The 23,857-nt window shown below is 38.7% G+C and overlaps 1 protein-coding gene across 1 annotated transcript in view; it reads left to right on the top strand.

Moving 5' to 3' along the window:
• Window positions 1-21,820, top strand: part of AASDHPPT (aminoadipate-semialdehyde dehydrogenase-phosphopantetheinyl transferase) — a 66,580-nt gene extending 44,760 nt beyond the window's left edge. Inside the window, exon 9 of the mRNA XM_074335536.1 lies at window positions 21,802-21,820. The gene's annotated coding sequence lies outside the window, so the exon portion shown is untranslated. The remainder of the gene's footprint in view (window positions 1-21,801) is intronic.
• The last annotated feature ends 2,037 nt before the right edge of the window (window positions 21,821-23,857 follow it).

Raw genomic sequence — 23,857 nt, 5'->3', positions numbered from 1 at the left:
GAACTTTACGCCAAAAATTCATGGCTATTGCATCACAACAATGCACCAGCTCACATGGCACTGTCTGTGAGGGAATTTTTAGCCAGTAAACAAATAACTGCATTGGAGCACCTTCCTTACTCACCTGATCTGGCCCCCAATGACTTCTTTCTTTACCTGAAGATAAAGGAAATATTGAAAGGAAGACATTTTGGTAACATTGAAAGGAAGACATCAAGGGTAATAGGACGACAGCTCTGATGTCCATTCCGGAAAGAGTTCCAAAATTGCTTTGAAGGGTGGACTCAGCACTGGCATCGGTGCATAGCTCCCCAAGGAGAGTAGTTAGAAGGTTACCGTAGTGATATTCAGTAATGAGGTATGTAACATTTTTTCTAGGATGAGTTCGTGAACTTAATTGTCACATGTTCATATATCTATTCCCCAATGAAATTTGAGAAAAGGCAAACAAAAACTCAGCCTGCTCAAAGCACAGCCTATTTCTCTATCAAGAAAAGAATACGAGGAATTCTCTCTGTCAGACTCTACTGGAGATGGATTATTTTGCAACTGTGGCACTAATCTCATAAAAAGCTGGTGCTTGAAAAATTGACTCATACTAGATATAAATAGAAACCCATATAGTTTTTGTTGTTCAAGCAGATCTAATTCTAACTCCTTCAGAAAATTTCATTGGATTGAAAAGTTCCATGGGACCAATAATGGAATTGTAACAATCTGTTGTCTCATCTGAAGGGCTTTAGGGCTCCATTACAAAAATAATAAAATAATATCTTGGTTAGTTAGACATATATGAGGACCATTAAATCTTTCTACATTAATAATTTGCCAAAATACTATAATAATATTACTTTGATTGATAGGGAAAATTCTACAATGTTTCCAATAGGTACTGCATATAACATACCACCACAAAATCATATATTGATTCAATTACTAATATTAATTACCCTATAAGGACATATATGTATATATTCTGAAACTATTGTTATAATTGATCAAATTTAAGTCCATAGACCTGTGCCCTGCAGCACAGGTGTGATATAATCAAAAGGGCTTTAGGGTCTTCATCAAATAAGCCAGGAAATATTTGGACTATCTGTCACTTTGAAATGATTTTTCAAAACAAACCTCAAAAAATATGCTTTGCAAAAAGAAGATTTGTGGTTCAGAAAGTCATATATAATTGGGCTGTTAGGTTTGCATCAGAGAAGAAAAAGTCTAGTTCTAAGAACTCAGGAAAGTGGGAAAAACAAGCCCAGCCCCCAGTAGTACCTGGGACTCCTAGGATAAACTGTCATCTTATCAATACCTACCCACTATCTATAGAGAAGCGGTTGTGAAACTTCAGGAAACATCTGGGAAACTTACAAAAGTTTCAACTGCCAGGTTCTCACCTGCTAGTTGCAAGTCTAATACGGCTGGGATGGGGTTTAGGAATCGGCATTTTTAACAAGCATCCCACTAAATAGAAGAAAATGCCTTAAAAATAAGGAGCTATTTCCCTTGTAAAACAAATCCACTTGTTTGTGTAGAGTTGGTTTTCCCCAAGAGAATAAACAGGCCTTTCTTGTGGTCAGCACCTCAGACTTTAAAGTATATGTAACCATAGTAACCTCAGGTTATGTTTTAGACCTCTTGTTCCCAACAGAAAGAATGCTTGGTTTTTAGAAGTTATGCCTTATTGTCAACTCAAATAGAATTTTTTAAAGGATGTTTGAGTAGTTAGAGCTAAATTGTGCAGCTCAACTTTCCTCCAGTTTGAATTTTAGTGGAGAAGCAAAGTTTATTTATTTATGTGTTTATTTCCCACTCATAATTTAATTAGTTAAGTTGTACTTTACTCACTAAGAGTATAAAGATGAATAAAATAGTTCCTATCCTCAAAGAGCTTATAATCTCTTGGTGGTTGATAGACACAAATAAGTAAGAAGGTGATAGTGGTGTTATAAGAACACAAGCTTAGTACAGTTGGAAGAAAAGGTCTCGGTAAACTCACTGCGGGGGAAAAAGAGTCCCTGAGAGGCAACATAAAGAAGTTAATATTTGACCTGATCGTATCCCCAGCTTTATTGGGATATGATTGACAAACAACACTTATTTTGGGAATCATTATCTTAATCTGTGCTTTTTTTCTTGCATGTGCTTATATTGCTGCTGCCGTATCTGCCTCTAGTGCAGTCAGGTAGCTGCCAGACAGCCATCTCCATGCTGGTGAAAGCCCTTGCTGACTGCTCAGGGGACATTGCAGAAGAGGAGGCTGTGTAGAGTGTAACAGCCAGTCACTGGGCGTGGAGTGTTGGAGGAGGGAATGGAGAGGATGTGTCCACATGTTGGCACCCGAGCTGGACCTGGGCAATCAGAGGCTCCTCAACCTCTCCCCTGTCCTTGGAATGCACACTCTTCCCACTGTTCTTGAGCTAGGAGCAGTTCTCAGGATACAGACTTGAGAGACTAAGGTGTTGAGACCATTTGGACTGAATACATGACTGAACGTAGTGGCCTCTACATAAACTTTTAAGATTCTGGCGTGCACATGCAGAGATCTATTTGTCTTGTGGCTGCTGAAGACAAGCCATCTAAATAAGCTCCCTTGTTTATTAAACCTGCCACGAACCAAGTTGGGTGGTCTACCTCTTTGGTGTCTCCTTGCCCTGTGTGTAGGAGCCAGTTTGTGAACCAACAAAATTTATTCTTTAGTATTTTATTGTTTTTGATGCTATTATGAAGGGAATTGTTTCTTTTTCAGGTAGTTCATTTTTAGTGTATAGCAACAACTTGTTTTCGTATGTTGATTTTGTATCCTGCAAATTGACTGAATTTATTGATTAGATCTAATAGTTTTTTGGTGAAGCCTTTCTGTATATAAGATCACGTCATCTGCAAACAGACAATTTTTCTTCTTCCTTTCTGATTTGGATTGCCTTTTATTTCTTTTTCTTGCCTGATTGCTCTGGTCAGACTTCCAGCACTATGTTAAATAGGAATGGTGAGAGTGGGCACCCTTGTATTGCTCCTGATCTGACAGCAAAAGCCATCAATTTTTACTTTGAGTATGATGTTTCCTGTGGGCTTGTCATATATGGCCATTCTTGTCTTAAGTACATTCCTTCTATACCCAGTTTTTTAAGGGTTTTTATCATGGCAGGATGTTGAATTTTGTTAATAATTTTGCATCTATTGAGATGATCATGTGATTTTTATCCTTCATTCTGTTATTGTGATGTATCACATTTATTGATTTGTGCGTATTGATCCTTCCTTGCGTCCCAAGGATAAAGCCTCATTTGATCATGGTTTATGATCTTTTTAACGTGCTGTTGAATGCAGTTTGCTAGTATCTTATTCAGACTTTTTGCATGTATGTTCATCAGGGATATTGGCCTGTAATTTTTTTTCTTGTGGTTGCCTTGTCTGGCTTTTGCATGCGGGTAATGTTGGCCTTGTAAAATGAGTTTGAGAGTGTTCTCTTGTCTTCAAATTTTTTGGAAGAGTTTGAGAAGAATTAGTACTAATTGTTCTTTAAATGTTTGGTAGACTTCAGCAGTGCAGCCATTTGGTCCTGGGCTTTTCTTGTTGGGATGATTTTTTTTTTTAATGTTTTAAATTAATACTTCAATCTCATTACTTGTTATTGGTCGGTTTAGATTTTTTATTTTTTCATGATTGGTAGGTTATATGTTTCTAGGAATTTTTAAATTTCTTCTAGGTTATCCAATTAACCTGATTCTTGAAAGTGTTTGTTATTTGTTGGGCCAATAGGAGGGAGAAAGCAGTGTAAATGAAGCAGCAGCAGAGGTACAAATATAGGAAACATCTTGGAACATTGACTGTGTTGGGTGTGGGTGGATTTGGTGGAAGAAGAATTAGCTTCTAAGGTTTATAGGTTGGCTGTTGTGAGGTCTACAAGGAGATGTGAGTGGTAGGTAGGCTGGTGGTCATCAATGATTTATTAGGCTAAGGGACTTGAATTTTAATCCTTAGCTTATTGGAAGCCATTGGAAGGATTTTAAGCAGTTGATCATTTTGATGGTTAATAAAAATCAGTATTACTTGAAAGTCTTCCCTCAAAATTTGCCTGAGTCCCCTATGAATCAAAAAGGGAGATTTAATGTAACTGATAAATCAGATGCTTTGTTCTGCTGATGTGCTTGTTTATAATCCACAGATAGGTAAACTGAAAAATAGCTGGTGTCTAAAAAAGAAGATGAGCTTATTCATTGATAGATCAACCCTCTCATTGTCAGATTACATGGAAGTGACCAACTCACCTATTTATCATTTTCCCCAAACCTGAGATTGTTCCATAGTGCACCTCTGTGGCTTAATAAAAGCCTTTAGAAATATTTACACAACTCACACATCTTAATGAGGCTGACTTCAGAGGTGAGAAAAATCCAAATAAAATGCATGAAAATAAAAAGCCATCTGCCTGCCCAAAGATTAATTCTAATCTAGACAGTGCATCCAGCTCCGCTTTATGCATTTTCTACTCATAGCAACAATAAATATAGAAAGACATTGGTTAGACATTATTACTCAAACTTCAGGACTTTTATTTTTATTTATTTTGTCTTGAGCATTGAAAACTCAATATAAACTATTAATACCCTGTAAAATTAGATATAGCCAAGTGTATTGTTGTTTCATGTGATTTGTGTTATATTCATTTAGTTGGTTTACTTAGATACAATATTTTTGTAAAGCTATTATCTATATATGCAGAAACTGAGAAACAACCCAAAAGGCAGTGCTGCGCTAGAGTCTCTGGTTACAATGCCAAGCACAGCTGTAACTACTTAACAAAATGCATGCATCAAAGAGAAATTCTGCATATGCAATGCAAAGACTGAGGGAACGGAGATAAAGATAAACCTGAGCAGTCTGTGTTGGCTCCCAGGCTGAGTCCTCTGCAAAGAAGACTCAAGCTGAGAGTGCTCCTGGGGCTGAGCCTTGAGTCCCTTCTGTGACGGGGGAGGAGGATTTGAGAGGTATAGTTCTGGTTTTAGGGTGGTAAGAAGAGTAATAGACAAAGCTCTTATTGAATAAAATGTTTATTTTATAATCCAGACATCATGGGCATGATCGGCAACGCTGGCTGGTGAGTAGAAAAACAAGTGTAGGTTAACTGCCTGTCAGGTTCACATTTACTAGCTTAATGACAGTTAATGTGAAGGTCAGACAGTTAAATTCACAAACTCGTCCTAGAAAAAAGTGCCACTTACCTCATTGCTGAATATCACTACTGTCACCTTCAAAGTACTCCCCTTGGGAAGCTATGCACCGACGCCAGCACCTAATCCACCCTTTAAAGAAATTTTGGAACTCTTTTTCTGGAATGGCCATCAGAGCTGTCGTTGTATTACCCTTGATGTCCTGAATGTCATCAAAGTGTCTTCCTTTCAATATTTCCTTTCTCTTCAGGTAAAGAAAGAAGTCATCGGGCGCCAGACCAGGTGAGTAGGGAGGGTGTTCCAGTACAGTTATGTGTTTACTGGCTAAAAACTCCCTCATAGACAGTGTGATGTGAAGTGGTGCATTGTTGTGATGCAAGAGCCATGAATTGTTGGCGAAAAGTTCAGGTCATTTTCGTCTAACTTTTTTACACAGCCTTTTCAGCACTTCCAAATAGTAAACTTGGTTAACTGTTTGTCCAGTGGTACAAATTCATAATGAATAATCCCTTTGATGTCAAAAAATGTTAGCAACATCATTGCAACAAATATACAAACTTAATTTTCAGACCTCGTACTTCATATGAGATACTAGCAGTATCAGGATAGAGAGGAAGCTCAAAATATCAACTACGCACTGTAAATTATAAAGCTGATCATTACATATTATATACGTTTTTGAGTAAATATCTGAGTGTTGTTTAGAGAATATACATGAGAAATATGCTTTTGTTAAGCTTTCTATGCTCTGTTCCTTTAAGCAAAATGTTTTGCATTTATTTGTATCAATAAGTTGCATGTTTTACATAAAACATTTGAGTTGTTGGTGTGCAGAGATTCTCCTGTGCCTCCCTAATATTCATCAAAGGTGAACTCAACCAGTTGGCAGATGTATTAATACTATTTCAGTTGCAAGGGTCAGAAATGTAACGCTATGTCTAGTTTATGCAGAGGAGAAAATAACTCACATATCTGGGAAGATGACAGGAGCTAACATTGGTTTTGTGCTTACTACCCTGTTTCCTGAAAATAAGACCTAGCCGGACAATCAGCTCTAATGCATCTTTTGGAGCAAAAATTTATATAAGACCCTTGGTATATGATATGATATGATATGATATGATATGATATGATATGATATGATATGATATGATATGATATGATATGATATGATGATATGATATGGTATGATATGAAATGATTATATTATACCTGGTCTTATAGTAAAATAAGACCGGGTCTTATATTAGTTTTTGCTCCAAAAGACGCATTAGAGCTGATTGTCCGGTTTTTTTTGGTCTTATTTTTGGTCTTATTTTTTGGGAAACACAGTATGTGTCAAGTAAGAACCTGTACTCTAGAGTCAGATGGCCTGGGCGCCCATCCTGGCTTTGCTTGGATTATGACTGGGTGAGTTACTTTCTCTTTGTGCTTCCATTTCCTTATTTATGAAAGGAAGATAATAATAATGCATGCTTCGTAATGTAAGAATTTAGTGAAGTAATACGGATAAAGTGCTTGGAACAATGTTATCATTCTCATTAACCCTGCTCACATCCCCAGTGAGGGAGGTATCATTTTATAAAGGAAGGGAGAGGCTCAAAAATGTGAGTCGCTTCGGATCACACAGCTAGTTGAGATGGGGCTATCTTTCTACCTCTCTTTGTTGGATTGTGATCAGTGGCAACTGCTTTGAAAGGTTAACTTGGTGAATGATTATAAAATGAGTTAGAAAGGAGGGAGACAAACAGTTCATTAAGAGGCCGTAGCCACTGCAGTGCTATTTAAAAACAGCCAAGGTATGGAGGCAACCTGGGTGTCCATCAATAGATGACTGGATAAAGAAATTACAGTCCATATTTACAATGGAATATTACTCAGCCATAAGAAATGAAATCTTACTGTTTGAGGCAATATGGACAAACCTAGAGGGTATTATGCTAAGTGAAATAAGTCAGAGAAAGACAAATACCATATGATCTCACTTATATGTGGACTCTAAAGGACAAAATAAATGAACAAACAAAACAGAAACAGATCATAGATACAGAGAACAAACTGATGGTTGCCAGATGGGAGGGGGTTGGGAGGATGGGTGAGAAAGGTGAAGGGATTAGGAAGGACAAATTGGTAGTTACAAAATAGTCATAGGGATGTGAAGTACAACATAATATATTCAGTAATATTGCAATAACTATGTATAGTGCTAGATGGGTACTAGACTGATTGGGGGGAGCACTTTGTAAATTATATAAATGTCTAATTACTATGTTGTACACCTGAAATTAATATAAAATAATATTGAATGTCAATTGTAATTTAATAAAAAAGAAGTCGTAACAATGATGCATCTAAGAAATCATAAAGGTCTGAGTTTGAGTAGTGGAAGCTGGAATACATAGAATAGGATGGATTTGAATGATATTATGAAGATAGAGTTGTTATAACATAGCAATGAATTGGATAATAAAGGAAAAGGGAATTAAAGGTGACTGGCAAGAATGTGTATCTAGCAGCTGTCACACTTCTCAGTGCCTGGTGTATAACAGATGCTCAGTTAGGTTTTTTTATTTGTTTTGTTTTTTGGTTTCTTTTTTTCTAGTGAATGAATAATAATTAGACCTTGAGCATGAGTGTCTGGAAGCATTGTACTGTAGGGAAATTTAGGAGAAAGCGGGTTTGGGAGGGAGGCTGGCGAGTTTCAATTAGGATGCGCTCACTTGGAGAAGCCAGCAAAACATCAGGTGATTCCTGAAAGACAGTTGAAAATACAAGGCTAGAGCTTATATGAGATTCCAGAACTAGAGGTAGAGACTTAGGAGTCTTCTGCGTGAATGTGAATGTTGAAGCCGTATGATGAGTTGATATTTTCAATGGAGAAAATACCCACAAGAGAAGAGGGACAAGGGCAGATCAGTTGGGACAGGCTGGGGAAGAGAGAGAGCTTGAGGTATGGGCTGCACAGGAACAGCCAGAGAGTATGGAGGTGAGCCAGACACCGACCAGAGGGCAAAGAAGCCAGAGTGCCCAGAGCCACTGCTGAGAGCCAGGCAGCAGAAGGTAAGAGAGTCCACAGGAACTAAAGATGAGAAGGCCATTTTTCCAGAGCTCTTTTAATAAAATAATGGGAATGGAAGCTAGATTTCATTTAGAGGCATGGATAGACGAGCTGTTGCGGTTGTCTCTTTCCAGCTGTGCCAGATGTTACGAGTGGCTGTGCCTTTGTCAGCCTGCCTTTACTTAGAGATAAGACTAACTGCTGCTTCAACCAAATGCACACTTTGTTTCTGAGGAGGGCCTGGCTTGAATTCCTATTTTCTTTTTCATTCTAATGAGGTAGGTAGGGCTTAAACTGGCTGAAGGTGGTCCCCAGGGCTCACCCTGGCTCCTCTCAAACTACAGGGTAAAAGCTCCTCCCAAATAATCACCTACTATCTGAAAAAGGGCCAGAGAGAAAAGAGAAAAGCCCACAGGGCAGGCAGGGAGATGTTTATAATTTTTTCACTCTTCCCATCAAAGGTCATTTTGCTATTTTGTCCTTGAGCAAATGCAGAAAGAGCAAATAAAGAAAGACCTGGAGTTTACCAGAGAATCAGTATTAAAGAATGTTTGCTAGGAAGGGGAGATTTTAACATGGCCATAAACTGTAGAAGAACCAAGTAGAAAAGACAGTAAGTTCAGGGTGGGTCATAAGGATTTTGAGTTTGTGAAAGACAACCGTGGGTGTTAAATCTGCTAGAGTGTTGAAATGAGGGTCTGTGGTTCAGGAGAGATGGTGAGCAATAATACCCATTTGATTTCCTATCTTGTTCCTTCTTTTATACTCAGTACCCATGGACCACGTCCCCATGTCCCTTTGCCTTTGCCATAACCCCACTCCATACCCTTTTTACTCTCACTGAAACTATCACAGGACAGATGCCCTCCCTTCCAGTCACTCCCTTCCCCTTTATCTTTTACACGCTGCTCAGGTTAACCTGGAAACTCAGCGCCATATCACTCCCCATATCAGTGGCTCTGGCGCACCATCATCCGTTTTAGAAAAGCCCGTATACCCAACAAAAAAAGCATTTGTCTAATTTTCTGGTTCTTCCCTCCATGACCTGCTAAATGTTTATTTAATGATAAAGGTCTACTTTCCATCTTCCCCCATCCAATTCTGTAATCCATAATAATTGAAGCAGCAGGGGAGGCAAAGAAACATCATATATGTCTATGTATTGCTGTTTGATATAACAGCACCAGAAAGAAAGAAAAACAACCCACCATCCTTAATGCTATTTTAACAAAATGTTTTAAATTATTTTTCTTCCAGTTAGTGGTTTAGAAAGAAAAATGTGCACAGTGCATGCATTTTTCTAGAATGAGCCATCAGAGATCTACATAAATGGACCAAATGAGTTTGTTCGAATGTTCCCATTTACGTAGGATTACACATTCAAGTGAAACTGTGTACATTTATTTGAATATGTAATCAAAGTGCTGAACATAAGAGGCACTTACTTCCAAGTGTAGCATTCCTGGTTTACACATGTGGGTACCTCAATGTGTTGTTAAAAAGCAGAAAATAGTTCTTTGTATATGTATTTTATGCAAATTTCATAGCAATTGCTATTGTTCATCAGCTTCATTGCTTTTCATGCACCAGGCACCTGCACATATTAGCAAAAATGCTGTTACCCAAAGGAAGGCCATGTTCAAGTTTCGCAAATTGTCTGAGCCTTTGGGAAAGTTCAAGTTCACTCATTCCTTCATTTTTCATTCAACAAATAGTTGCAGTCTCACTTTACTGGCACTTAATTACAAGGGTATTTTATCCAATCATGTGGATATTTTAGTGTGCTTATCCCTACTGGTCTCAGTACTGTTTCTTGGGATAAACCTGTCCTAATCCATGACCCAAATCCTTTTAGGCCACTGACTTTTTAGGTCATCACTTGGTTCTTAAGGAATCGAGATAGGTGATATTCCAGGGAAATGCTCATGCTATCATGTGCATGATGTGGCAAAAGAGTACAAATGGGGACCCACATATGTAAATTTTTAAAAAGTTATTAACCAAACTAACAAAGTTTAAAACAATAAGTTCTGTTCTCCTACCGTGTTCCTGTCTTCACAATCTCTGGAAGGCCACATGTGAATTGAGAATTCTTAGGAGTTTTATAACTAAGGATATAAAGAAATATAAAGAAGAAGCCACATCAAGTCTGGTAGGAGGGGTGGAGAAGCTAAATGGGCTGGCCCCAAACCTGTGTGTGCTGTTTGAGAATCGGGAGGGATTTCTTGACCACAGAGAATCCCCCTGGAGGAGTGAGAGACCCCAGCTCCACACCAGGATCCCCAGCCCAGAGTACTGGTGCTGGGAAGAGGAGCCCCCACAACATCTGGCTGTAAAAAACAGTGGAGATTCTGACCTTTTGGGTAGAATGGAAGGCTCTGGGAAACCCAAATGTTGTCTTAAAGGGCCTACACACAGACTCATTTGCTCACAGCAATCACCCTGGGCTCTGGTGGAGGGAGAGTGACTTGGGAGTATCAGAAACATATGAAGAGAGACTGAGTTGTGTGGCTTCGGGGGGGCGGGGGTACTGGAGGGACAGCGCCATTTTTCCTGTATGGGTTATCCTCCCGTGCAGCCAGCAGGCAGGCGTCATCTTTCCTGTGTTGAGCCCTCTCTCCACGCCCACTGACAAGTCTGACTCTGAATTGGCCTGATAAGCTCCACTCCCTCCACCCTGCTGACTCCCTGGGACCCCATCCTACTGAACTTGGCCAATGCTGCAGGCACTTTCTCACGAGCAACCAGCCCCGTCTGCATTGCACTCTTTTTTGGAAGTCTGTTGGAGCCTGTGGGTCCCCAGGTGGGCAGTGACTGGCCTTGGTGTGCACTGACACTTTTGCTCAGTAGCTCCAGGCTCAGCACTTACACCAAACCAAGATCTATATTAATCTGGTGACCACAACTCATCCCATTGTGGTGACTCCCTGAGACCCTGTGTAACCCAACTCACATACCACATGAGGCTTTATCAGCAGCTGAACCTTACAGGAGCCAGCAGGTACAGCAGGCCTCTGGGTTTCCTAGCTTTTTGCAGAGCTACCCCAGTCCCAGTATTGGGGGCAACTGTCCTCAGTTCACAATGTGCCTCCCCCATGTGCCTGCAAGTGTAGCATAGGCAAAGACCAATTGCTGATCACTTTGTAGCTTCTACCAGGTAGTCGTCAGCTGGCCACAGGCAGTGGGTGACCTGGGCCTGCACGGGAGCCCCTCCCAAGAGGCCCCAGAATCAACATACTTGGGAATTTGGCTTCCGACTGCAATGGAGCACCTACCAATTAGCCCCACAAACAGCAAACACAAAGGGCAGTCTCAACAAGCTCCAGAGCCCTCGGGGACTAATCTTGCTCAGTGGGGTAAGACTCCTCCACAGCAGCCCATAAGCTGTGGACATGGTCAAATCCCATAGCCAGTAAGCCTGAGGGTTAATCCCACCAATTGACATTCCAGTTGCTATCAAGGCTCAATTACAACAGGAGGCCACACACAACCCACACAAAGGACATTCCTGGAACACCTAGTGCAGGTGAACAGGAACACTGTGCCAGTGGGCCCGGCATGGCACCTACTATATAAGACCACCATGCCAAAGCCAAGAGACATAGCAGATCTGCCTACTACATAGAAACAAACACAGAGAGGCAGCCAAAATGAGGAAACAAAAAAATGCATCCCAAATGACAGAACAGGAGAAAACTCCAGAAAAAGAACTAAACAAAATGGAGGCAGACAACCTACCAGAGACAGAGTTCAAAACACTGGTTGTAAGTATGCTCAAGGAACAGAGTGAGAACTTCAACAAAGAGCTAGCAAGCATAAAAAAGCACATAGAAATCATAAAAAAGAACCAGTCAGAAGGGGAGTAAAATGAAGAATGTGCTAGAAAGGACCACAAACAGACTAGATGAAGCCAAAGATCGGATCAGTGATTTGGAAGACATGGTAACAGAAAACACCCATTTGGAACAGCAAAAATAAAAATAAAATGAGGCTAGTTTACGAGACCTCTGGAGAACTCATGCATAACAACATTTGCATCATATGGGTACCAGAAAGAGAGAGAGAGAGCAAGGGATTTAAAAGCTGTTTGAAGACATAATGACTGAAAACTTTCCCTGCCTGGCAAAGTAAATAGACATACAAGCCCAGGAAGTGCAGAGATTTCCAAACAAGATGAACCCAAACAGACCCACACTAAGACACATAACTAAAATGGCAAAAGTTAAAAACAGGGAGAATCTTAAAAGCAGCAAAAGAAAGACAACTCGTTATTTTTAAGGGAGCTTCCATAAGATTGTCAGTTGATTTCTCAACAGAAACTTTGCAGGCCAGAAGGGATTGGCATGAAATATTCAAAGTGATGAAAAGAAAGGCCTACAACCAAGAATACTCTACCAGCAAGGCTGTCATTTAGAATCGAAGAACAGAAAAGATCTTCCCAGACAACAAAAATCTAAAGGACTTCATCACCACCAAACCAGCATTACACAAGGAATTTTGGACAGACTTCTTTAAAAAGAAAAAAAAAGAAAAGAAAAACATATTAATAATAAAATGGCAATAATTTCTTGAAAGTAATCCACAATTACTTTCAATGAAAGTGGATTAAATGTTCCAGTCAAAAGACATAGGGTAGTTGAATAGATAAGAAAACAAGATCCTTACATATACTGCCTACAAGAGACTCACGTCAGATCAAAAGACACACACAGATGGGAAAAGATATTTCACGAAAATGGAAATAATAAAAGGGGTGGCCGGTTAGCTCAGTTGGTCAGAGCATGATGCTAATAACACCAAGATTGCGGGTTCAATCCCCGCATGGGCCACTGTGAGCTGTGCCCTCCTTTAAAAATAAAAATAAATAAAAATAAAAATATGGAAGACATGGCAAGACATGGAAACAACCAAAATGTCCTTCGATAGATGAATGGATAAAGAAGTTGTGGTACATATACACAATGGAATACTATTCGGCAGTGAGAAAAGATGATATAGGAACATTTGTGACAACATGGATGGATCTTGAGAGAGTAATGCTGAGCGAAACAAGTCAGACAGAAAAAGCAGAGAACCATGTGATTTCACTGATATGTGGTATATAAACCAAAAACAACAAAAGAACAAGACAAACAAATGAGAAACAGAAACTCATAGACACGGACAATAGTTTAGTGGTTGCCAGAGGGTAAGGGGGGTGGGGGGGGGGAGGTGAAGGTAAGGGGGATCGAATATATGGTGATGGAAGAACTGACTCTGGGTGATGAACACACAATGGGATTTATAGATGATGTAATACAGAATTGTACACCTGAAATCTATGTAATTTTACTAACAATTGTCACCCCAATAAATTTAATTAAAAAAAAAAAAAGTGCCATACTGATGGACACACATGTCCCAATCTCTGAAATCATGAAAATTTAATGGTTGCACTTTTCTTGCCCTGAGTCTTGTTTCTATTGTGGCTTTTCAGGTTCTATTTCACATGCTTAAAGCATCCACAATCGAGCCAGCAGATCCTTTCAAGACAGCTTGCCTTTGACTGTGCTCTGGACTGGGCCTTGGGCTTTGGTTGTCCCTGCTTCTACTCTTCAGACTAGGCTACAAGTTTTCTTATATTTTAATTTCAGGCCAGGAGGCTGTTGTGGGATACTGGGAACACCAGGGATATTTTATTTTGGGTCTTGAGAGTGTGATGGGTTTGTTCTAAGATTCAGGACTTAAGACTACAGATTCAGAAACTCAGCACTTTTGGTTTCTTCCAAAAAGATTCTGGGAAGTGGGTCCAAAGGGTAGACAGGAAAGAACAGTGAGTCCTAAGTCCCACATGAAAATGTACAGGAAAGTTATATGCCATGCACTATGCTGTGGGTTTCTCCATGATTGCCCTGTTCAATTTTCATAGCAATACTATGTGTGCATCCATTATGTCTATTGTTTGCAGATGAGGAAACTCAAGTTCAGAGAAGTGAAGTGACTTGCTTGAGCTCACACTACTCATGAACACAGAGTTGGAATTCCAACTCAGTCCTTTCTTTGTCACTTAGTCCTATAGCAGTGTTTGGATATTTGAAGATAAGTATTAGGTTCTTCTAGAGTCACACACTCTCTTTGAACATTTCCCACCTGTGTAGGAGCATTGAGACAGATGCTCACTAAAGTACCTGCTAACTTTAGACTCTAGAGTAGGCTGTGAAAGGGTGAGCCTGTGCCAAACTGTTCTGGGTCTTCTATGTTACTGTTCTTATAATAGGACAGATTGCCTTTCCACATGAGACATATCTAAAAAAAAAAAAAAAAAAAAAAAAATATGAAAAAGAAATTCACAAATGACAAATCTAAAAAAAAAAAAAAATAGCTGGGGCAGCAATACATATATTTTAATAGAAAGGCTATAACAAGAGACAAACAAGGACCCAGTAATCTCACTTCTGGGTATTTATCTTAAGAAACTAAAAATGCTTAAAAATGAAACTTAAAATGCTTATGTTCACTGCAGCATTGTTTAGAATGGCCAAGATGTGGAGGCAGCCTAGGTGTCTGCCAACGGAGGAATGGATAAAGAGGTGGTACATATATACAATGGAATATTGCTCAGCCGTGGAAGGGAATGGGTTCTTGCATTTGCATCTCCATGGATGCACCTGGAGGGTGTTGTGCTGAGTGGAGTATGTCAGGCAGAGAAAGACAGATGCAATGTGATTTCACTTATATGTGGAATATAAAGAGTAGAATAAACAAACAGATAAAACAGAAACAAACTCATAGATGCAGAGAACATTTTGATCGTTGCCAAATGGGATGGGGTTGGGAGGTGAGTAAAAAAATGGGAAGGGAGTAAGAAGTACAAATTTGTTGTTACAAAGTAGTCGTGGGGATGTAGGGTATAGCATAAGGAATAAAATCAATAATATTATAATACCTGTGTATGGTGTCAGGTAAGTACTAGATTTATTAGGGTGATAGATGGGCGGGGGTTCAGAGGCAGGGTGAATAAGGTGTAGGGATTAAGAAGTACAAATTGGTAGTTACAAATAGTCATGGGGAGGTAAAGTAAAGCATAGGGAATATAGTCACTGATATTGTGATAGTATGGTGTGATGTCAGATGGTTGCTGGACTTATCATGGTGATCACTTCTTTAGGTATATAATGTTGAATAACTATGGTGTTCCCCTGAAAGTAACATAATATGATGTGTTAGCTCTATTTTTAATAAAAATCTTTTTAAAAAAATGAATGTGTGCAATTAAAATCTAGGCTAAATTGGTTTAGGGCTTAAATTTTAAGTACTTTTTTGATAACATTTTTGTGTATACACACACACACATATATATTCTATATATATTATATTCTATATATATTAAAGCCGATTTAACTCTCATGTTTACAAAAAAAGAAAAAGAGAATTCTTGGGTTGTATGCTGGAATGTGGCTGCAAGAGGGAACTAGCCCCTGGCCAATGTCTGTGGCCTTCTCCATTCTTTCATACCCTTGGCTGTGTCATGCATTCACACGGTGGATCCAAGTTCTGTCTATCCTGCACAGACCTAGTGAAGCGACCTGAGCAGACCCTGGAAGGAGTTTTTGGCCACTTGGGAAAGAAAATTTTGAGTTCCCATGTACCTGGAAGGTGGTCTAGAGGAGGGAATGTGTTAGTTCTGGCCTTGGTGATGGAGGAGGGTGAGACCCCTTTTCCTATACCACTAAGTGGATCTCCAGACTGAAATGGAGATTTCTGGACAACTTGTGAGCATAATGTGCTTCTCTTGCTTCTTAGTCAAGGAGTATTCAGCCTTAAATATAGGCGCCTTTTTGGTCTTGCTTGGCCCTCTGCACAGCCATAATTTGAGGTGGAAGCAAGTGGAAATAAGAAACCGTATAGATGAAGACCACACTAACCTTCCTTTCTTCTTCATCCCAACTCCATCCCCATTATGGTGACACGGATCTGGTGTGAGTGAACCATGTTTGGAGGGAGGGGTTGTGTTGGCCGGAGTGCTGTCAGTGTGTTCATGAGTGATCGATCACTGTGTACTAACACAGCTCTTTAGGGACGCAGGGGTTTTGATGACTTCTGCCTAATCTGTTCCATTTATTCTGAGCAAAGTGTGAACAAAGGGAGGTGAAAGTGGGGAGGGGCAGCATCCGATGGAATGATGCTACTAGAAAAGTACAATTAATGAGGGATTTTCAGGGTTAAAAACGAGGTAGTCTCATTCGTGTATTGTTTAAAAGTAATATGGATTATTAAGAAAGAAAAACAGTTGACTAAGACATTGGTATTGAATAACTGAATGATAGTAAGAAATGCATATACCAAGTGATGCGAAGCTATGCAAATCTGTCTACACAACAACAACAATTTGTGTGAGTAGGTGACATGAATTAACAAGATGATTGATGGTGACGATGATGAACATTTATTGGGTGTTTACTTTGTGTCAGGCACTGTTTTATGGGCCTTACATATATTAACTCATTTTATCTTTACAAAATCTTTGGGAAGATACAATTAGTGACCCCCTTTCTGCAAATGAAAAATAAGGCACAGAGCTGTCCAGTAATTTGGACAAGTAATGCAGGTTGTAAATGTTGGAGCCATGATCTGACTCCAGAGCCTGCCCTTCAGACCACTACACATAGAGATGGAAGTGTCATCATCACTGAGTTAGGCTAGAGAGTCCTTTGTTTTGTTCTGGTCTATTTTTTTCCTATTACATAAAGAAAAGAGTGGTGACATACTTATCAATAAGGTTGATTTCTTTTTTTAGCATATCTCTAATATTTTTCTCTGGGAAGTTTGGGGGCACCATGGTCCCTTTCTTCCTCATCCACTCCTCTCCTAGCTCTCTGACCCCAGGTGATGCTAATTTAGTTCCCACCGTATGTCCCCGAGGTCTCCATTTTGTCCTTGACCCTTATTAGATCTTGGACTGGAGTGAGTGACAGACCCCTGAGCTTTTGCTAGTGGTTTTATGCATCGTGTATGATCAGAGTAATTATTGGGAGAAGCATTTTGATCAAAGACAATGTCTATTTGATGGAAGATTAAAATCCAGGACTGACATATTGACACAATGGGAATAAAGGGGATTGATTCATGAAAAAGCATGCTGATGCTTATTTGGTACAAAGTAGAAAGTAATTGCCTAACAAAGTTTGTGATATTTCTTTCTCATTAAAGCGAATGACAGTGATTTGGGAGGTTGAGTCTTTCTTCTAATCCATATTAATCTTCCAGAAATAAAGCTTTTGGTGTATCATTCTCTAGCTCAAAGTACTTTAGTAGGTTACTATTGCTTATGGAATTCATTCCAGGAGTTTGCCATTCTCAGCAAAATACTGTTCAAACTCCCTTTGTCATGAGAGTTTTACTACTTTGCTTCATTACTTTTATACTTCAACCAAATAAAACTTGTTTCTTCTTACTCATGATTATTCCTTTATTTCCTCACCGTGAGCTACCCCTCTTAATCCACTCTTATCTTTATGTATTCAAATCTTACTCACTTTCAAGGTCTAACTCAAGTGCTGATAGTTTCATGAAATTTTTTCTAATTCCCCAGATGGAAATAACTTCCCACTTCTGAATACCCAGGACATATGTTTATTCCTCTTATTACAAATGTCATTTTCAACCTTGCATGATAGTTGCATCATTATCATCTCCATCTTGACCTCTTGATACAAAATGTATGTAATTTTCACATTTTTTATGGCTCTAGGCATAGCATTTTTTACATATTAGGTACTGAAGTATGTACCACATTGAATTGAATGGATAACTGAACAGAGGTTGTCTGATCATATGTGAAACAGATTTAAATTCTTTTGTTATCTCCTTAATAATAAACACATCACAGTGGGGGCTCTGCTGATACTGAGAAACTCCCAAAGAACTAAGGCATTCATCCCTACAGTTGGGAGTGTTAGTTCACAGTGATGAGTCACAGCTGAGCCCCTTTTCAGAAGCTACGTCACCCAAGATCGTGGTCCTTATCTGGAGACAACTGGCATCCAATGACTGTTTGAGGTGGGGAGTTCAAAGACCCTGCCTCCTTTCCTCAATTTGAGACATCTCTGAAGGGCTATCCCTGCGTTGAAACTCCCCAAGGATGAACTGAGGCCTCTTGCAAATAAATCACAGTTCAACTTCTCCTTCTGTCTAGTCCTCATGGATGTAGTTCCTGAGTGAATTCCCCAATAAATTTTTTCCATGCAAATCTCCAGCTTTCAACTCAGAGTCTGTTTCCTGGAGAACCCAGTCTAAAACATGTTTCTTCACTGGGTTATTTTTCTAGAGCTCTTGGACTTTGGCATCATGTAGATCTGGGTTTGGAGCAAGTTTGAGTCTTGGCTTATTAGATGTGTGAACTTGGAATGTTAGTTACGTTCTTACACTGATTAGGATCAGATTCAGCTGCATATAATGAAAACCCAAAAATCAATGCTAGCTAAATTATATTTAAAAAAAATATTTATCTCACAAGAGAAGATAAGAGGTATGGACTAGAGTTCTCATGATGTGGATATGGAGCAGCTCTGAGCCTCCATTCTAAGATGGGATCCTTGTCTTCATGATCCGTGATGGATGCTGAAGTCTCAGCCATCATATTCATTAATAAAGTGAAGGAAGCAAAGAATGGCATGACTCCTCCCTTTTAAGGAGCCTTCCCAGAAGGTTTATACAACACTTTGGTATATATATCATTGGTCAGAACACAGTCTCATGGTTATACCTAGAAATGAAAATATATCTGAAAACTAATCTTTTAATCACATGCATGGTAAAAGTTTTGTTCTCTACAGAACACTTTGCTTTAAGGGTGAGAAATAACATGAATTGTCTAGACAGATGGTGGTCGATAAGTGGTCCAAAATCCCTTCTTTATATCATAGTTATTCTTATATACACTTAATGTTCGGTAAGGTAGCATTATAGATAAGTCAGCAATGCTAGAAGCTAAATATTTGTGAGTACTGTTTGTTAAAATCTAGTAAAGTTGTGTGAGCCATCTCTTCCTATCTTGTCATAATGGGATTGTGATGATGATTAATGGAAAGATGCTGATAAATGTTGGTAGATCAAACAGGTCATGTAGGCAAAGGATATAACTAAGAACATGCACATGCTGCTTAGAGCAGGAGAGAGCAACAGTTAGAACCAGAGGAACAATTGTCACCGGTCTTCAGCCCCTCCCCTTCCCCCTGCCCCCCAAGTGTTGCCAACAATACCATCATTGGGGACAAAAATCTTGTCCAGTCCCTCTGCCTTTCTCTCAGTTTTTGTTTGTTTTTAGAATCCTGCTTCTCTTGACTATTCTGTAGATTCCCAGCTACTTTCCAACAAAATGCAACTAGTAACAACCCCAGCATATTCCCAAGTGCTCACTCAGAGGGCAAATCAAAGGTCAGTGTCCCAAGACCAATTTTCCATGTGTCCTCATTCCCAGCATTTTCTCTCTCTAGCTCCCTAGACCACCTCTGACAGTTTTAGCAGGCCGACCTGGGAAGATTATATACAACAATAGTTCCTGGCTCTCTTTTATAGAATGTTCTGACGTTGGCTGCCATCTGTTCGCATTTAACATCAGTCAAGAAAAACATATCCCCTACTCTTCTGCTGTAGGTAGAGGTTTAAGTTCATAATAATTGTTAAGTGGTGATCAACACAAGTTGCTGTTCTGGGAATTGCAGTGAATGTTATGGTTGTTTACGAGCAGTATGTTCATCGTCCTCTCACTCTTTCTGTATTACATCTCAGCATGCTGGTGGTCACACCGGATTTGTGGATGTTTCTGCAGAAATGCAGATCTGCTTTACCACACTCAGGCCCACTGGGATCAGATTCTCTGTTGCCTTTTTTAAAATGTTTATTTTATTTTAGGAACATGTGCTTTAATGAGGCATTAGTCCAATGGAACAACTGCTGACCAGAGTTCAGGGCACTGGAGAGGAGTCACCTATGGACCCCTTCTGTCATTTCAGGAGGACTATTTTTTCCCCAAACCTGGGAAAGCCTCAGAGGTCTGGTTAGCAGTCTTGTTGATGGTTTCCTGGGTAGATTTGGCCACCTGGTCCATGGCTTTCTACCCTGCCTCTGTGGCCTGATCCAGCACTTGCTACCTGCTGCTCTGGCTGCAGTCACTGCATCCTGGCCACCCCTTCCACTTGTTGCTTCAGGGCCTTGCAAGCCCTTGCTGGCCATCGCTGAGGGGTATCTGCGAGGTCGTCAAGGGTAGCCACAGCGACACAGGATCCTGCTCTGTTGTGTTTTAAGTCTTTGTTGGATGAGGCTTATTTGCATCCTGGGGCTGTTTATAATTTTTCCAAGACAAAATATAGACACAAAGATTGAAGATAATCATGAGGACTGACTACAGTCAGGGCAAAATGATTTCACTACAGAGTAGCTACCTGCAGGTCTTGATGGAAATCAATCAAGTTGGCTCGATTCTCGTACAAGAATCAGTGTGGAGTGTGGAAACATCATCTGGCTTTGTCATTGAACAGCCCTGGTTCTGCAACTATCCTTTGCCACCTTCTAGCTTTACAATCTAAGGCAAATAAATTAATCTCTCTAAGTGTACTCTTTAGTATCCATAGTAATTCTGTAAGGATTTAATGAGATTTATAAAGCCCATTGCATAGTGTTTGACATAGTAAACATGCACTAAAGATTATCTTATATAATAGTATTTATTATTCATTACTTATAAAAGAAGAAGATTGTCTTTTCTTTATAGCTTGCTCTTTTTAGAAGTAAAATTATAAACACATGTTAAATATGATCAATTTTTGGGGGGCATCAACTGAGATAATCATTATTTTTCTCCTTTAGTCTTTTGACATGAAAATTTACTATAATATTTTTGAGGTGAATCATTCTGATATTCCTTGGGAAAATCCTCTTCAGCTCAATATTTTTATTTTTTGAAAGCACTTTTAGATTTAATTAAGCCAATATATTTTGGAATCATTTTATCTACATATATAAGTGAAATGGATCTATAATTTTCTTGAAGTGTCTTTATCTGACATTGGAATCAAGATTAACCTGGCGGAATAAAAAGCTAGGGATTTTTTTCTATTTTTCTAAAATAATTTATATAAGACAGTAAATAATTATTACTTGAAAATTTGGTAGAATTCTCTTGTAAAGCCAAGACAGCCTGGATTTTGGGGGGAGGAACAGTATTTGATTACCATTTTAATTCCTTTAATACTTACCGCCCTGTTGAAGTTCTCTTTCATTTTTTGTATTTTATATGTTTCTAGGAATGTTTCCATTTTATCAATGTTTTCAGATTTACTAGTATATTAGTTGTTCATAATAGTTTTTATTGTTTTTAAATATCTGCTATCTAGTTAGTTATTTTCCTTTTCCAATATTAAATTTTATGTATATGCATCTATGCCCCCTTTCTCTTGCTTAAACTTACTATGGGCATGTTTGTTTTATTAATATTTTCAAAGAACCAGCATTTGGTTTTGCTTATCTTTTGCTCTAACCTTTGTTATTTCCCTCCTCCTTTTTTTTTTTTTTTTTTTTTTTTAACTGCAGGGATTGGAGGTGGGAAGAGGATATGCTCTGTCAAGTTCTAAGTCCAAGTTCTTGAGATGAATACATAGTCAACAACAAAAAAAACTTTGTAATGGAAACTTTTATATATGTTTGTATATACATCATTATATGTAATACATAATATACAAAATATATAATAATGTATAAAAATATTAAATGTACTTATATACACATGTATACATAAAACAGAGATAAGGGAATCACAAAGATCCATATACCTGCACACCGCTTGAGCAGTTACAGTCTAGTCAATCTAGTCTTCTCCCTACCCTGCCCTTCTATCCTCTCCCAGATTAATTTGCAGCAAATCTCATATACCATATCATTTAGCTTACAAATACCTACACATTACTCTCCAAATACAGGGATTCTTTTTTGAAATGTAATCACAATGCCATTATGCCACCTAAAATGTTAAAAACTGAGTGACATCTATTTTTACTTTTTATATTATTTTATTTTATGTTATTTTATTTTATTTCATTTTAGAATGAAAGGACACTTAACATGAGATATGCCCTATTAGCACATTTATAAGTGTACAATACAATATGGTTAACTGTAGGCACAGTGTTGTACAACCGAACTCTAGAACTTACTCATTATGTATAACTGGAACTTTATACTTGTTTAACAGTCATTCCCGTGTTTTCCCTCCCCACAGACCCTGGCAAGCACTATTCTACTCTCTGCTTCTATGGGTTTGACTATTTTAGATACCTCACATAAGTGGAATCATAAATGAATTTCTAGGTCCCTTTCCTTTCTTCTATGTACAGATGTTAGCAACCCTCTTCACAAAGTTACTGTGAAAACCAGCTCAACCAAGTGATTCAAAAGGCTCCAGCAAAAAAAAAAAAAAAAAAAAAAAGGCTCCAGCAAGTATATGGTTCCTCAGAAATTCCTAGAATAATGTAATACAAGAATCTTCTTTCTATTCATACCCGTTGATTCTTTTTTTTACAGCTTTATTGAGGTGTTGTTGATACACAGAAAACAACACATATTGTATACAATTTGATGAGTTTGGACATACATATACACCTGTGATACCATCACCACAGTCAAGGTAATAAGCAATCCATCACCTCCAAAAGGTTCTTTGTGTCGTGTGTGTGTGTGTGTGTGTGTGTGTGTGTGTATGTGTGTGTGTGTTAAGAACACGTTACATGAGATCTATCTTTTTAAACCAATTTTTAAGTGCACGATACTGTTTTGTTAACTACAGGCATTGTGTTGTACAGCAGATCTCTAGGACTTGTTCATCTTTGTATAACTTGTATCTTTATACCCATTGAACAACTTCCTGTTTCCCCCTTCACCTATCCCCTGACAACTACAATTCTATTTTCTGCTCCTATGAGTTTAACTATTTTAGATAACCAATATGTGTGGAGTCATGCAGTACTCATCCTCCTGTGACTGACTTATTTTATTTAGCATAATGATTTCCAGGTCCATCCACGTTGTTGCAAATGGTAGGATTTCCTCTTTTTTTTTAAGGTTGAATGTATGGAATATCATTTATATGTACACATATATCATATTTTCTTTATCCATTCATGTATTGATGGTCATTCAGGTTGCCTTCCATATTTGGCTACTGTGAATAATGCTGCAGTGAACATAGGTGTGCAAATATGTCTTGGAGATGACTTCAACATTCTTGGATAAATACCCAGAAGTAGTATTGCTGGATTATATGGTAGTTCTATTAAAAAAAAAAAAAGCTTCATACTCTTTTCATAGCAGCTGCATTATTTCACATTCCCACCAATAGTGTACAAGGGTTCCAGTTTCTCCATGACCATGCTAACACTTGTTATCTTTTTTTTTTTTTAATATATAACTGTCCTAAGAAGTATGAAGTAATATCTCATTGGGGTTTTTATTTGCATATCTCTGATGATTAGTGGTGTTGAGCATCTTATCCTATACCAGTTGGTATAGCATAAGATTAATCCTAAGATGTGTGTATGTCTTCTTTTGAGAAATGTCTATTCAAAAGTCCTTTGCCCATTTTTTAATTGGGTTA

Source organism: Rhinolophus sinicus, linkage group LG06 (genome assembly GCF_036562045.2).
Source record: "Rhinolophus sinicus isolate RSC01 linkage group LG06, ASM3656204v1, whole genome shotgun sequence".
In the NCBI taxonomy this organism is placed as follows: domain Eukaryota; kingdom Metazoa; phylum Chordata; class Mammalia; order Chiroptera; family Rhinolophidae; genus Rhinolophus; species Rhinolophus sinicus.
Note: the sequence above shows the minus strand (reverse complement) of the source record. Positions and strands in the feature narration are given on the sequence as shown.